The sequence below is a fragment of the Theropithecus gelada genome, chromosome 12, assembly GCF_003255815.1.
Source record: "Theropithecus gelada isolate Dixy chromosome 12, Tgel_1.0, whole genome shotgun sequence".
In the NCBI taxonomy this organism is placed as follows: domain Eukaryota; kingdom Metazoa; phylum Chordata; class Mammalia; order Primates; family Cercopithecidae; genus Theropithecus; species Theropithecus gelada.
In genome coordinates this window covers 19634190-19648249 of record NC_037680.1, presented here as the reverse complement: position 1 = coordinate 19648249, position 14060 = coordinate 19634190, and the positions used below count along the sequence as shown (strand labels likewise).

The 14060-nt window shown below is 35.6% G+C and overlaps 1 protein-coding gene across 1 annotated transcript in view; it reads left to right on the top strand.

The window, feature by feature from the left end:
- LRP1B (LDL receptor related protein 1B) overlaps nucleotides 1-14060 on the top strand; it is a 1963100-nt gene that overhangs the window by 1615774 nt on the left and 333266 nt on the right. The gene's annotated exons all lie outside the window — the stretch shown is intronic.

Genomic DNA, 14060 nt, shown 5'->3' with positions numbered 1-14060 from the left:
TTGTTTAAAATATTTAGATTGATAGTCGTAAGATACATAGATATATCATTTCTTTTCTTGTAATGTCTGTTAAATTTATTAAGGTTACTCTAGTTTCATAAAATGAATTGGAAAGTATTTCCTCTTCTATTTTTTTTTGAGAAAGTTTGTATAGATGTTATTTTTTTCTTTACTTATATAAGTTTATATTAATTACTTGAGACAATTCATCATTGAAACAATCTAATTCTTTCCTTCCTTCTATCGGGCTGAAAGGGCACGATACCTTCCCTCTTTATCCTAAGAGTCACAGCCGACACATCTATAACAAAAGATAGGCTAACAAGAGAAAAAACATAACAATTTAATCAAAGCTTTACGTGACATGGGAACCTTCAGAATGAATAACCAAAGACACAAGGAAAATGATTCATTTTTATGTTTAAGTTCAATAAAGAATGGACAGCCATATAGAAATATGATTAGACAAGAAGGGTATGATCAAATGCTATCTTACTGAGGTAAGAAAACTCAACCAGGCCTGTGTGGTCAGATTCTTTTTGGATTCTCTGTGTCGGATTCCTTCCTCCTAGGTAGGGGGCGGGATCTCTATGAATGAGGGAATTATGACCTACTATAGGACAAGGGTAGGGTAGAAAATTTCTTCATGGCCAACTCCTAGACAGAAGGATGGGAAAAGTTACAGTAATTATTCTATCTTTTAAGACTGGCTGTGAGGAAAAAGTTTTAGCTTCTATGACTCACATTGGGGAAGAGGAATTGTATTTTTTATGTCCTGCCTCCAGGGAGAATGAGGGGCCAGAGGAAGGAGGGCAGGAGAAAGTCAGGGAGAAACTTTGCTTCTGAGGCTGCTTCTGAGGTCTTCATTTTAGAGTATTGTTTTCTGAGCACCAATACATTCCCCTGAATCCCCATTTATCTTTCTTTTTGTACGTACACAATCACAAACATGTATACATATAGTTGTTCCAATTTCATTTATTGAAAAGCACCTTTTCTCATGTAATTGCCTTTCCACCTTTGGCAAAAATTAAGTAAGTATAATGTGTGAGCTATTTTGGTTTCTTTTCATTTTCCTGTACATTTTAGAATTAGTTTGAGAATTTCAACAAAAACGTATGTCAAAATTTTGAATGGGATTTTACTGTATTATAGATAAATAAGGGTAGAATTTATATCATAATTGTAATGAGTTTTGCTATTGTTAAATATGGTAAGCATACAATAACTTATTTAGGTCTTTAATTCTGGCATCAGTGTTTATTAGTTTTCAGTGTAGAGGTCTTGTACATATTTTAGTAAATGCATTTTATGTTTATTGCTATGAAATTGTTTTATGTTTAATGATTTAATTTTTAAAATAATGTTGGGCTTCCAAAAAGTTACAAAATAGTACAGAGAGTTCCTGTATAACCTTGATCAAGCTTCCCCAAATGTTAACATTTTAAATACCCATAATAGTTGTGAAAACTGACAGTGATAAATTATTAATTAATCTACAGATCTTTTTCAAATTTCTACAATTGTATTAATAAACTCTTTTCTAACCCGGGGTCCAATCCTGGATCACACATTACATTTGATGACCAGATTTCCTTGTTGACAGTTAATGTTAGATATTACCCCAGTCTTGTTTTCTATTTCCTTAACTTTATGTATTTGAGTATCACTGGCCTGTTGTTTTTCAGGATGTCCCTCAATTTGGGTTTATTTGATATGGCCTCATGATTAAATTCTGGGTTGAGGGACACTATAACAGTGACATTTGCCCTTCTCAGTCATGTTAACTTTGATCACTTGATTAAAGTGACATTTTATTCCATTCTAAAGTTACTATTTATTCCCTATGAAATTAATTAATATTCTTATAGGAAGAATTTTTCGAACTATGTAAATATTGTAATCCTCATTGTACCTTTGCTCACGAATTTTAGCATTTGTTTCATGTTTCTTGCCTGAAATAATGATTTAATGTAAATCTTGCCAAGTGATAATTTTCAATTTCAATTCGTTTCTTCCATATTTATTAACCAGAAATCTCCTCTAAGGAAGAACTTTCCCTTGTTTATTCATTAACTTGTTTATTCAATTATTTATGTCAGTGCAGAATCATGGAAATTTATTTTACTTATTCCATAGATATAATCTAAAACTATTTTTATTTGTTTCTCCAGTGTCCCCCATATGGCCATTAAGAGGTCTTCCAAATGTACTCCCATGTTCTCTTGACATGCCCCATCAGTTTTTCAACAAGTTCTTACTTTCTGGACCCACAAGATATTCCAGGCAGGCATTGGACTTTTTTCTGCACTGAGTACTTAATATATTTCTGCTGCTGTTAAAATTTGTAGTTGATTTAATTTTAATTTCTATTTTTTTTCCTTCCTTGTAGACAGAAATACAATTGTTCTTTGTATTCTCTGTATTTACTCTGGTCATGTCTTAGTTCTAGTAACTTTTTGTGGAGCTTTTAATATATTCTACATATATGAACCTGTCTTATGTGTCTCTGAATTGGAATACAGATAAAGTCCATATATTGCAAATAATTCATATGTCTCTTAAATATTTTTAATCTAGTTTTCTTTTTTATCTTGGTCGTTTAGAAGGCTTGGCAATTTTTTGTTGTTAAAAAAAAACAGTTAATTTATCTTATAGAATTTTGAAGTCTGGATTTGCATATTGTATACTGTGACATTGTTTCACATGTTCAGTTGTCCTTGTATTACATAGTATGTCACTTAGATCTATGAACTAATTAGATTTTATTTGCAAGACTATTACGTGCTTTTCTGTATATTGTCAGAAATCATAAAATGTTTTTGGTATTGTAGCCTGTATTTATATTTCCTTTGTTTGAGAGCACAGATTGTGCTTTAAAGTTTTTTTTTTTTTCTTTTGAAGAGAGGTTTGGGCTCTGTTGCCCAGGCTGGAGTGCAGTGGTGCCATTACAAATCACTAAAGCCTCTGCCTCCCAGGTTTAAGTTATCTTCCCACCTCAGCCTCTTGAGTAACTGGAGCTACAGGCACATGACACCACACCCAGCTATTTTTTGGTATTTTTTGTAGAGACTGTTGTCATGTTGCCCAGGCTGTTCTCAAACTCTTGGGCTCAAGTGATCCCCTCACCTTGGCCTCCTAAAGTGCTGGGATTTCAAGTGTGCAGCACTGTGCCCATCCTAAAACATTTTTATCACACCAAAAAGAAACCCTTCCCCACTTAGCTGTCCGTCCTCAAGCTCTCACTCTCTCAGCCCTAAGCAACCAGGTATCTACTTCCTTATAGAGTTGCCTATTCTGGAAATTTCCTATAAATTAAATCATATAATATGTGGTCCTTTCTGATTAGCTTCTTTCACTTAGCATGATGTATTCATGGTTCATTTATATTGTAGCATGCATTCATACTTCACTTACTTTTAATCATGATTGATATTCTACTATATGGGTATAGCACATTTTATTTATTCATTCATCATTAGATGGACATTTGAGTTATTTCCTCTTTTGACTAGTATAAATAGTGCTACTATGATCCTTTCTGTACAAATTTTAGTGTAGACATATTTTTTCATTTTACTTGGGTAAACTCAGATTCGCTGGGCCATACAGACACTATGTTGAACCATTTGAGGCATTGTGAAACTGCTCTCTAAAGTGGCTGTGCCATTCTCCATTCCCTCCAGCACTGTAGGAGAATTCTATTTTTCCACATCCTTGCTAATACTTATTATCATCTTTTTCATTAGAGCCATCCTAACAGGTGTGAGGTGGTATTTCATTGTGGATTTGACTTGCATTTTCCTGGTGACTAACCACTTTATTCTTTTGTTCAACAAGTATTTGTTGAGTGCCTAATATGCATCAGGTGATATTCTTTGGAACTTAGGCTTCATCGCTGAACTGCACAGATAAAGATCCCTACTCCCAAGAAGATTATGTTCCTGGGAAGACAGATAATAAGCCATAAACCTAGCAAGTACAAAGGAGAGCTGAATAAGGGCATTGAGTGTGGTATAGTAAAGAGAGGCAAGTTGCAATAGGGAACTCAAGATAAGCCTCCTTCATAGAAAAGTGATATTTGAGCAAAATCCTGAAGGGGTGAGCTAGCTGGTTGTGTGAATATTTTGAGGAAGAGACTCACAGGCATAGAGAACAGCCAATACAAAGACCTTATATGTTTCATGCATTTGAGGCATAGTCCTGATGCATTTGTGACTAGCATGGAGAGAACAGAAGAGCATAGGGGAGCACAGTAGGCAATAGTTCCAGAGAGGTAACAGGGAGTCAGGCCATATAGGGCACTACAGAGCATTTCGATAACTTTTGAGGCCCTTAGAAAGGATTAGATGTGCAGACACTCATATCTGGATATAGGAAAGATGCCACTTTTACACATTTTTTAGCTTTTGTATTCTTGTTACATTTTTGTATTGAATTTCTGTTTCATTAATAGCATTCTAATGAAGAAGATGAATTTTAAATTGAGACAAGTTTCTAAAGCATATATTTAATTTTAAGGATTATGGGTAAACAGACTTAATGATAATCCAAAATTTTTTTCAAGTCTAAAGATAAACATTTCCCAAATGTCTTATTCAAGAAATTGATGAGAGTTTGCTTATGAGGAAGAAAATTGTTGGGAGTTGAATGTGGGAAGTAACGTGTGCATAATTATCATGATTATTAAAAATGAATTAAAACTTACTTGGTGTGTAAATCTTACTTTCATAAATCTGATTTTAAAAAGATGCATAGTTAAGAAGATGTGTACATGAAAATTTAGATAGTCATGTAGTCAGAACCTGTAGTAGTTTTTACTTTTTATTTTTAAAATATTTGCCTTTTAATTTGATATATAAAGAACTATCTTAGGATGACATCAACATATATTTATGAAAATTCAAATACAGAACTTACTTCCCCACCATTACATATACATTTGATAAATATTTCCATATTTATTAAAGTGACCCTGAGGTGGCCTCTGGACGTGTATGTAATTTAACTCTATAGTTAAGTAAACATTTTGGATATAACCTCCAGTCACGAAGTTTTGTCACTTTCTCAAAGTGACATTGAAATTTTTTTTTTTTTAAATTTGTTTGTTTTGGTTGGCAATCATGAGAATGTTCAGAACAGTATGTTTCAAACAGATGTAGGGGCAAAGGTAAGTCTTTCCTTGCCCATTGTTAAGTTCATAGCTGAGACCATTAGAACAAAAGACATATTAACGAGGTAATAGCATATAAGTTTGTTTTACATAACTTTTAAGTGACAATGGAGCCTTCAGAAATAAACCTAAGAAATAGTGAAATCTGTGCATTTTTGTGCTAAGTTTGATGACGAAGTGGATAGTTGTGGAGTAATATGATGGGAGGACCATGTGGGTTATGATCTAATAGTAATATACTAAACCGTGGGGGAAACTTAGGCCTGTTTATTCAGATTCTTCTCCAAGTCACTGTGTAACATTCCCTTCCTCCACGTGTAGGGCACATTAGGGGGGCCTTTCCTCCAAGTATAGGGCAGATTAGGGTGTCCTTTTTTCCAAGGGCAGACTGTAGTCGTATGACCTACTTCAGTAAAAGGCTACATAATTCATTTACGGCTTGTTTCAGGGGAGAAAGGAGAGAGGAGGTCAGAGTTGTCTTCCTGCTTCTGCTGTTTTCTCAAATGCCAAGGTTCCATATTTTGTGGTAATGTGTCCTCAACCCCATTGGAGACACCCTCTCTTCCCTCATAGATACAACAAACAAATACAATTATTTGATTTCCAGAATTGAAAATCTTGTCGATGGTCAATATAACTTCATCTATTTATAACAGCTGCAGTTTCAATATCACAGGTGAATAGAAGCTTCGGGCCAGCCAATGTCCATATCATATGACTTGCTTAGATAAAACTCTGCTTTTTTTTTTACCTCAAAGTCACTAAATAGGCGTAATAACCTTTGTACCCTTAGTAGAACTTTTCAGTTGACATGCCAGCAAAAAATAAAATGGAACGCAAAGGTTTCTCTAAATTACACATCAGTTTTATCTCTAAGCATAGATTTGATGATGTGATAAAATCAGAAGTTTAAAACATTAAATTTACAAATGAAAATAAATTCTAAAAGTTAATTTTTAAGTTGATTTTTTAGTTTGCAACACTCTAAAAAACAAAAATAAGATTCAAAGAATATTTAAGATTTTAAATCTTATTTCACAGGTCTAAACAACTTATTTAACTCCTGTAATATTCATGCAAGAATATTAATTATAGCTAACAATTATTAAGAGCTTACTGTGTTGCCATGCTAAGTGTTTTAGGTATATTATTTAACATTTTCCAGAATCTTATGACGAACATAATTACTAATATATACTAATAAGAGGTATTGCTAGATATGAATGCAAACCTCTGACTCTAGCACTCATGCTAATAGTCCTAGGCTGTATTTTTTTCAAATGTATGGAATGTCAAATTAAATTGGCCTTTCCTTGTTATTCATACATACAAACACATTGACAGACACATATTCATGCATACATATAACTACAGGATAGTTTTTGACTTCTTGTAATCTAGCATTTAAAGTAATATATATATATATATATATATATTTTTGAGCTTCTGTGAATGTCAGTTTGAAAGATTAAGACTGGAATTTCAGAATGGTGTGGACATATGAGGTTTTGATTTAATATATCCTCCTTTGATAGCTCTTCACTTTTTCTACTAAAATATTAAAAAGCCAGGAGTGTTGTATTTAGACAGTGAGATCCAGAGAGTAAAATCATTGAAATATTTATCAAAGGTATGAGTTTGATCCTGTGAAGATTATATCTATAGTTCTTCAGTAAAATACAAATGTTGGTAATACCATTCCACAAAGAAAAGATTTCATTTTATGTACATATGCAAATGAAGTACAAAGCCTAGCTAGTGGTTCATATATATACACACACACACACACACACACACACATACACACACTTTAAAAGAAGCAGCAGCAGAAGAAATAAACTCATAGAGCAGAAGAAAATATTTTTTTAATCACTCATTTATTTACTATTCTATCAGTAAATAATTATTGAAAGTTAAGTTTTAAGCACTTGGGTTACAAAAATAAAAAGACATAATCCCTGGTTTCAAATATTTCAGTCTTTCCAGAGAGATTGAGAAAATGAAAGCTCTTATAATATCCTCTGATTAGTGTTCTAATGAAGGTGTTCAAAAACTGTTCTGGATGTGGAGAGGAAAAAGAAGTCATTTTACCATGGGCAGCTAGAAGAGGATTCCCAAAGAAAAACACTGTTGAATTGACTCTCACAATGAATGTGTCTGAAAGGAATTCAAAGTAAAAGGAACTCACAAAAATATATATTCATTTTTTGAAATAAAATACTCTTCATTATTACAAATCAGTTTATGAATCAAACTGTTTAAATGTACTTAATTCAGAATTTTGGATGAGCTATACATTTAATAATTGCAGTCATATATAAAGGCAAGAAAATAAAAATATAAAACTTGACCAGATTCCATTTAAGAGTGGCTACAACACCTCAGTAATCTCACAGTTTGTATTTCTTCTCATGAGTCCTCTGGGTGACCTCAGGCAATATTTTACCTTTTCTCTTTCCTTAGAAAGGGAGCAGAGGCCGGGCGCGGTGGCTCAAGCCTGTAATCCCAGCACTTTGGGAGGCCGAGACGGGCGGATCACGAGGTCAGGAGATCGAGACCATCCTGGCTAACACGGTGAAACCCCGTCTCTACTAAGAAATACAAAAAACTAGCCGGGCGAGGTGGCGGGCGCCTGTAGCCCCAGCTACTCGGGAGGCTGAGGCCGGAGAATGGCGTGAACCCGGTAGGCGGAGCTTGCAGTGAGCTGAGATCCGGCCACTGCACTCTAGCCTGGGCTACAGAGCCAGACTCCGTCTCAAAAAAAAAAAAAAAAAAAAAAGAAAGAAAGGGAGCAGAGATGAGCCATTGCTTTATTACTATCATATTTTACAGATTAGGAGACTGAGTCCCAAGAATCAAAAAGAGTTATCCAAAGAAAAATGAAAAATAATGAGTCTCAGAAGAGTTCTTTCCACGACTACTCTCTGGTGTATCTTCCAGATCTTTTCTCCATCCTCCTCCTTCTGTTTCTTCCTCCACGGGGCTTCCCCGTATGGAAACTGGCTTCCTTTCCCTCTGGCCTCTGGTTGAGTTAGATAAATAGACTAGAAAGAGTTTGCATAAAATCAAAGGAATTCATTCTTCAATATCCCTCTCTGAAGGATCTGCCTCTTTAATGAACACTGGTGACTCTTTTCAATGTGACTTTCTTCTCCAGGATTCTGAAAATGTCTCCAGCTCATTGGCCTTTCCGGCTTAAGGACAGTACAGCTCCAGGGTCCTCTACCATCACTTACGGCATCCCTATACTCTCCCAAAATCTTTGTTAAGAGTCCCTTGATTCAGCCCTCTTCATAGTATTGTAATTTGAGCATACCAGCTATTTCTTGCTTCATGCTTAACTGATACAATCTTCCGGAAGACTTAAGGGACTACTGAGAAGCTCAGAGTAATAGAAATTAGGCAATCATGTTTTCTATTTGAAAGTAGTTATCTAGAGGGTTGATTTTACTATTAGAAGAGTTTCTTCTAATAAGAGATTATTAGAAGAAATAGAATATTATATATTTAGAAACTTTATTGCATGTGTGTGTGCATGTGTGTGTGTGTGTGTGTGTGTGTGTGTTCTTTCCTAAGAGCACAGTAGACACAATAGAGGAATAATTTTAGACCGGTGCTTTGAATGTGGTTCTTTACAAGTTTGGGTAGGCACTAATGTCATTTAGGCATCTTGTATTTGTTCTACAATCTCCCTCAGGCAAGTTAAATATAATAATCTATTTTATATTAAATATTTTACTTTAGTTTTTTAGTTTTTAAATTACTGATTTACCATATTACCAATTTACCACATTTCTTTGAAATCAGTAACATTCTGTCATACCCAGCCATGGCAGGGACCAAGTTGTCGTTTCTTATAGTGATTGTTGATAATCTTGTCAATGAGGCAATCAGTTGGGGAGTTTGGGAAGCCTCCCAGTTTCTGGTTTTTAAATTGTGTGGTTTGACATTTAGCATCTGGGTGTTGGAAATATGTTGTCTGGCTTATAAAACTGAATATTTTTACATTCAGGTTTATTTTTGACTGGTCTGAGTGCTTTCACCAACAAGGCACCAGTGAAGTTTCAAGATGCAAAGGGTGTGTGACTAGTGACTGTAAATTTCTGACACATAAATTTCAAGTCTATGTGACAATAGACATAGATATGTCTATCTATCAGGACACACTTGAGAATAAGTAGCTGTATCAAGAAATGCATTTGGTGAAGAAAGATGAATTATCATTTTGAAACATGAACCCATTTCTAGGCTCAAGCTAAAAGTGCCTTAAAATTATGCCATAATGGTGCATTACCACACAACATAGAAGAGTGCAATTTGTGATGACACGGCTTCTGAGCTATACGTAAAGACTCTGACTAGGCATGCAAGGTGCAGCATTCATAAACTTTTAATAGAAATATTTTAACATGGAAATTGAAACATGTAATTTAATGGATTTCATTTTCTGTTCCATATGAAATTTAACGGGAAATGAGATGGCAGGAGTTAGCTTGGTTCTTAGTGAAACCTATTGTACCCTACAAAAGCAACATGCATAATTATGGACTAAATTTAATAATTTTTTATCCTTTCTCTGTGTCAGCAGAAGTAAAAAACTAAACTACTAGCGTTAGTGTTAAAGTTAATAAAAGGTTGTTATAATGGCTTTTGGTGACAACATGGGAAAACTTCCGTTTTTCATAAGAACATCCATAACAACTGTTTTTATTTACATCAAGTACCAACATTTTCATTCTTTGATTCAAAAATGTTTGTTGATGGTCTATTTTATTAGTCTAAAGTACGATACTGGGGAAATCAAAGAAAAGACTATCTTCCCTAACTTGAAGGAGTATCAATTTAATTATAAAAACAGCATGTATACATCTGCTAATAAATCAAACAAGAGTTTCTCTAGTCCCTGTCACCAAGTCAAAATTAATTCAAATCTTGGATGCTTTGAGTCTGACATAGTCTCAGATTGCTTAGTAAATCTGTGACCTTGAGCTAACTTCTTCAAGCTTCAGTCATTACCAGTAAAATGTGGTTTAAAATAGTATCTACCACAAGGGTTATTGTGTAGATTAAATTATGCATTACACATGTAATACATATGCATCCTGTGTATTAAAAGCATTCATGAAATATTAGCTCTTACTGGTAATTAAAAAAGATGAAAAGATAAGTGAAAACTCATGAATTCTGGTAAAACGTGATTTAGGGAGTCTTTCATTTGTAAATACCGCTGTATTAATTGGTTTCTCCTTCGCTTTTCTCTCTTGCTCAAAATATCAGAAGTATTATACTTTGGATGAATGCTGTGGATCTTGACTGGTCTCTCTGAAACTCTTTTGGTTCTTATCTAAACTAGTCTGTACAGCAGAGGCAGAAGAATCTTTAAAACTACAAACAAATAATGACATTAATCTGCTTTAAAAATGTTAACAGTTGACCACTGCTTTCAGAATAAAACTCAGAATCACAAACCATAGCCTGTAGAAAGGAGTGTGTTATATGCCAGCCCTTCTTGCCTTTCTCATGCGGCCTATTTTCTTCCCAGATGTCTGAGGGAGAGTCACACTCAGCCTTTGTTCAGTTTCCCAGCACTTCATGCTCCCCATTGTTGTTGGATTTTGCACCAAATATTCCCTCTGTCAAAGTCCTTTCTTCCCAGTCCCCCTCCTCTTTGCTTTTTTGTCCTTCCCTTTCCCAGGACAATCTTAGATGGCATACCAGAGCAGTTATTATTTTTACACTCTTATAGCAAGCAATCTGTCCTTCATACTGATGTTAAAAATATGCATTTACTAAAAATTAAAACAGCTGTAAACCTCAAAGTATGGCTCTTATTAGAGGAAGGAATGTTTGTTTTAGCTCAGGCTGCTATAATAAAATGCCATAGACTGAGTGGCTTAAACAACAGAGATTTATTTCTCACAATTCTGGCGGCTGGGAAGTGTGAGTTCAAGGTGTCAGCATGATGAGGCTCTAGTGATGGCCATACCCCTTCTTTGGCTTTCAGATAGCTGCTTTCTTTCTGTGTCCTCACATGACAGAGAGAAAGGGCTTTCATCTCTCTTCCTCTACATATAAGGACATTAATTACATCATTGGGGTCCCACCTACATGACTTTGTCTAAGCCTAATTACCTCCAAAGGCCTCACCCCCAATTATCATCATACTGGGGTTTCAACACCTGAATTTGTGGGAAGGGGACACAATACTCAGTCCATAATACTATTACAGGTGACTGTTTATATTCATGAAATACCGACTAGGAAATGGCATGCTATCTCTAAAGAAATCCAAAAGACAAATACCATATTAAATCTGTGTACTTACTAGGTATTAGCAGTCTTTTCAGATTTCCAATAGGACAATTTCTGCATTAGTTTTCCAAGGCTCCAGTGTGTATTTGTTTGCATGTGTGTGTGTTTGGAGGACTGACAGCGATGTGAAAATCACTGTTATACAGCAATGTGTCCTGCACTTACATTGATAAAATTTTTCTAAGCACAAGAGAACTTAAGAAAGAACTCTCTTGTCATTTTGTAAAATGAGATGTTCTAATATATTACAGATAAAGGTAGACATTTTCCTTTCCTCTCTAAAAAGGTTGAAGTTTGGGGATATTTGCTTTTTTTAAGTTAAAATTTTATTTTACTCACAACTCAGAGTTCTTTGTACTGCTCCAGTGCCTGTCACTTTGAGTACTGAGCTCTTTCCCCTAGGAGGAAAAGACAAAGAAGTTGGGCAAACCATCTGCATAGCAGTGGGTAATGAAGCGAAGCGCTTAGAAAAGAAAACAGATGAAGAGAGCCCCCAATTCAATGCCAAAATACTCCTATGGGGTTGCAATTTTCAGTCCAGGTTTTGGAAAGTCTTGAGCGCAGCCAGGCCATTTGAGCAGGTGCAGTGCAAAGGCCTCAAAACTCAAAACAGCGCGTGTTCCTACTCATAAGTGGGAGTTGAACAATGAGAACACATGGACACGAGGGGAACATCACATACCGGGGGGCCTGTCAGAGGGTGGGGGGCTAGGGGAGGGAGAACATTAGGAGAAATACCTAATCTAGATGACGAGTTGATGGGTGCAACAAACCACCATGGCATGTGTATACCTATGTAACAAAACTGCAAGTTCTGCACATGTACCCCAGAACTTAAAGTATTGGGGAAAAAAACCAAACAAACAACAACAAAAAAAACCTCACAACACTACAGCCGGTGCTAGGCCCCACTGTACGCCTGGATTGCAGAGCTAACGCGAGGCAGCCACCATCTCCCCATGATCTCTGTGTGAATTTGGGAAACGAATGGGAACTATAAGGGACATTGAAACTATACCCTTTGAGAGTAAGTATCTAAGGTACACCTAGTATGTTGACAGCTATTTCATTACTGGGTAGCACCAGATGCAAAGTAGGGAAAACAAAATATAAACATTGACAGTAAAAATAGTATTTTACTCTGCTCCTGTGCTTCTATGTGCTGCTACTCAACTTTCCATTACTGCTTTTCTTTTCCTGTCTCCATGACAGTGATACAATGAAAAAGTTGTAATGAGTTGGACAGATAGGCTGTAGTGGGTGTACACCATTTTGGCTGGCAGCAGAAGTCCCATCAACTCCCTTTTAATTGAATACAAAAGCATATATTTGATACCAATTTGTAAGGTAAAAAAGGAAAGAAATATAAATTTCTAGTCCAAAATGGTGAATAATTATATATCTGTGTGGTAAGATTATTATTTTATTTATTTTTCCACTTTTCTCTGTTTTAAAATTCTTAACTACCCAAAGTGGGTCCCCGAATCAGATCGTGGGCACCTGGAAGCTTGGGAGAAATGCAGAATCTCAGGGACAATACCTGACCTAGTGAATCCAAGTCTGAATTTCAACAACATCTCAAAGTGATTTATATGCACATTAAAGTTTAATAAATATCCCTTCATAAAATAGAAATTACTTATATATTCAGAAAAAATGGAAGTAATTGCTTGTATGAGAGAGTAATTAGCAGTTAATTTAGAATGAATGTGGCAGGGTTTTGGGAAATCAGAAGGATAATGTTGTTAATTACCTCACAATAATTTACAGTGTTTTGGGGTTTTTTGTTTTGTTTGTTTGTTTGTTTTTTGAGACAGAGTCTTGCTCTGTCACCCAGGCTGGAGTGCTGTGGCATGATCTTGGCTCACTGCAACCTTTGCCTCCAGGGTTCATGCGATTTTCATGCCTCAGCCTCCTGAGTAGCTGGGATTACAGGCACGCATCACCATGCCTGGCTAATGTTTTGTATTATTAGTAGAGACGGGGCCTTCACCATGTTGGCCAGGCTGGTCACAAACTCCTGACCTCAGGTGATCTGCCTGCCTTGGCCTCCCAAAATGCTGTAATTACAGGCATGAGCCACCATGCCTGACAATTTATATTTTGATATAGGATGAGGGAGAGAGATGTGGTAATCTTTTAATTATCATATTCCTTATATTATCTATTTTCTCCAAACTCTGCCAATTTCAGTAGTTGCTAAATGTTTTAATGTTAGAGTATAGTAATTCCTACGGAGGCAATGTGTGGCAAAAGGATGGGGTTGGGATTTGGAGACGAAATAAGAAAGTGGTTAACAATGTGAACACTGGGTGCAACTTTGCCACTTTGGCCAGGTTACCTAATTTATCTGCTCTTAAACTTTCTCATACATGTGAAGAAGATTATGTCTTCCTCACAGTTTATTAGTAAAACACTTAAATTGGTAATTGGCATGTAAGCTTGGTACATTTGCTGTTCTAATTTGGAGTTTAACCTTATACCAAATTCCAGATCCTACGTTAATGAGGTGTATCACTGTTGGCAAGTTGCAAATCTCTCCAAGCTGTTTCTTCGTATCTGAATACAATCTGCA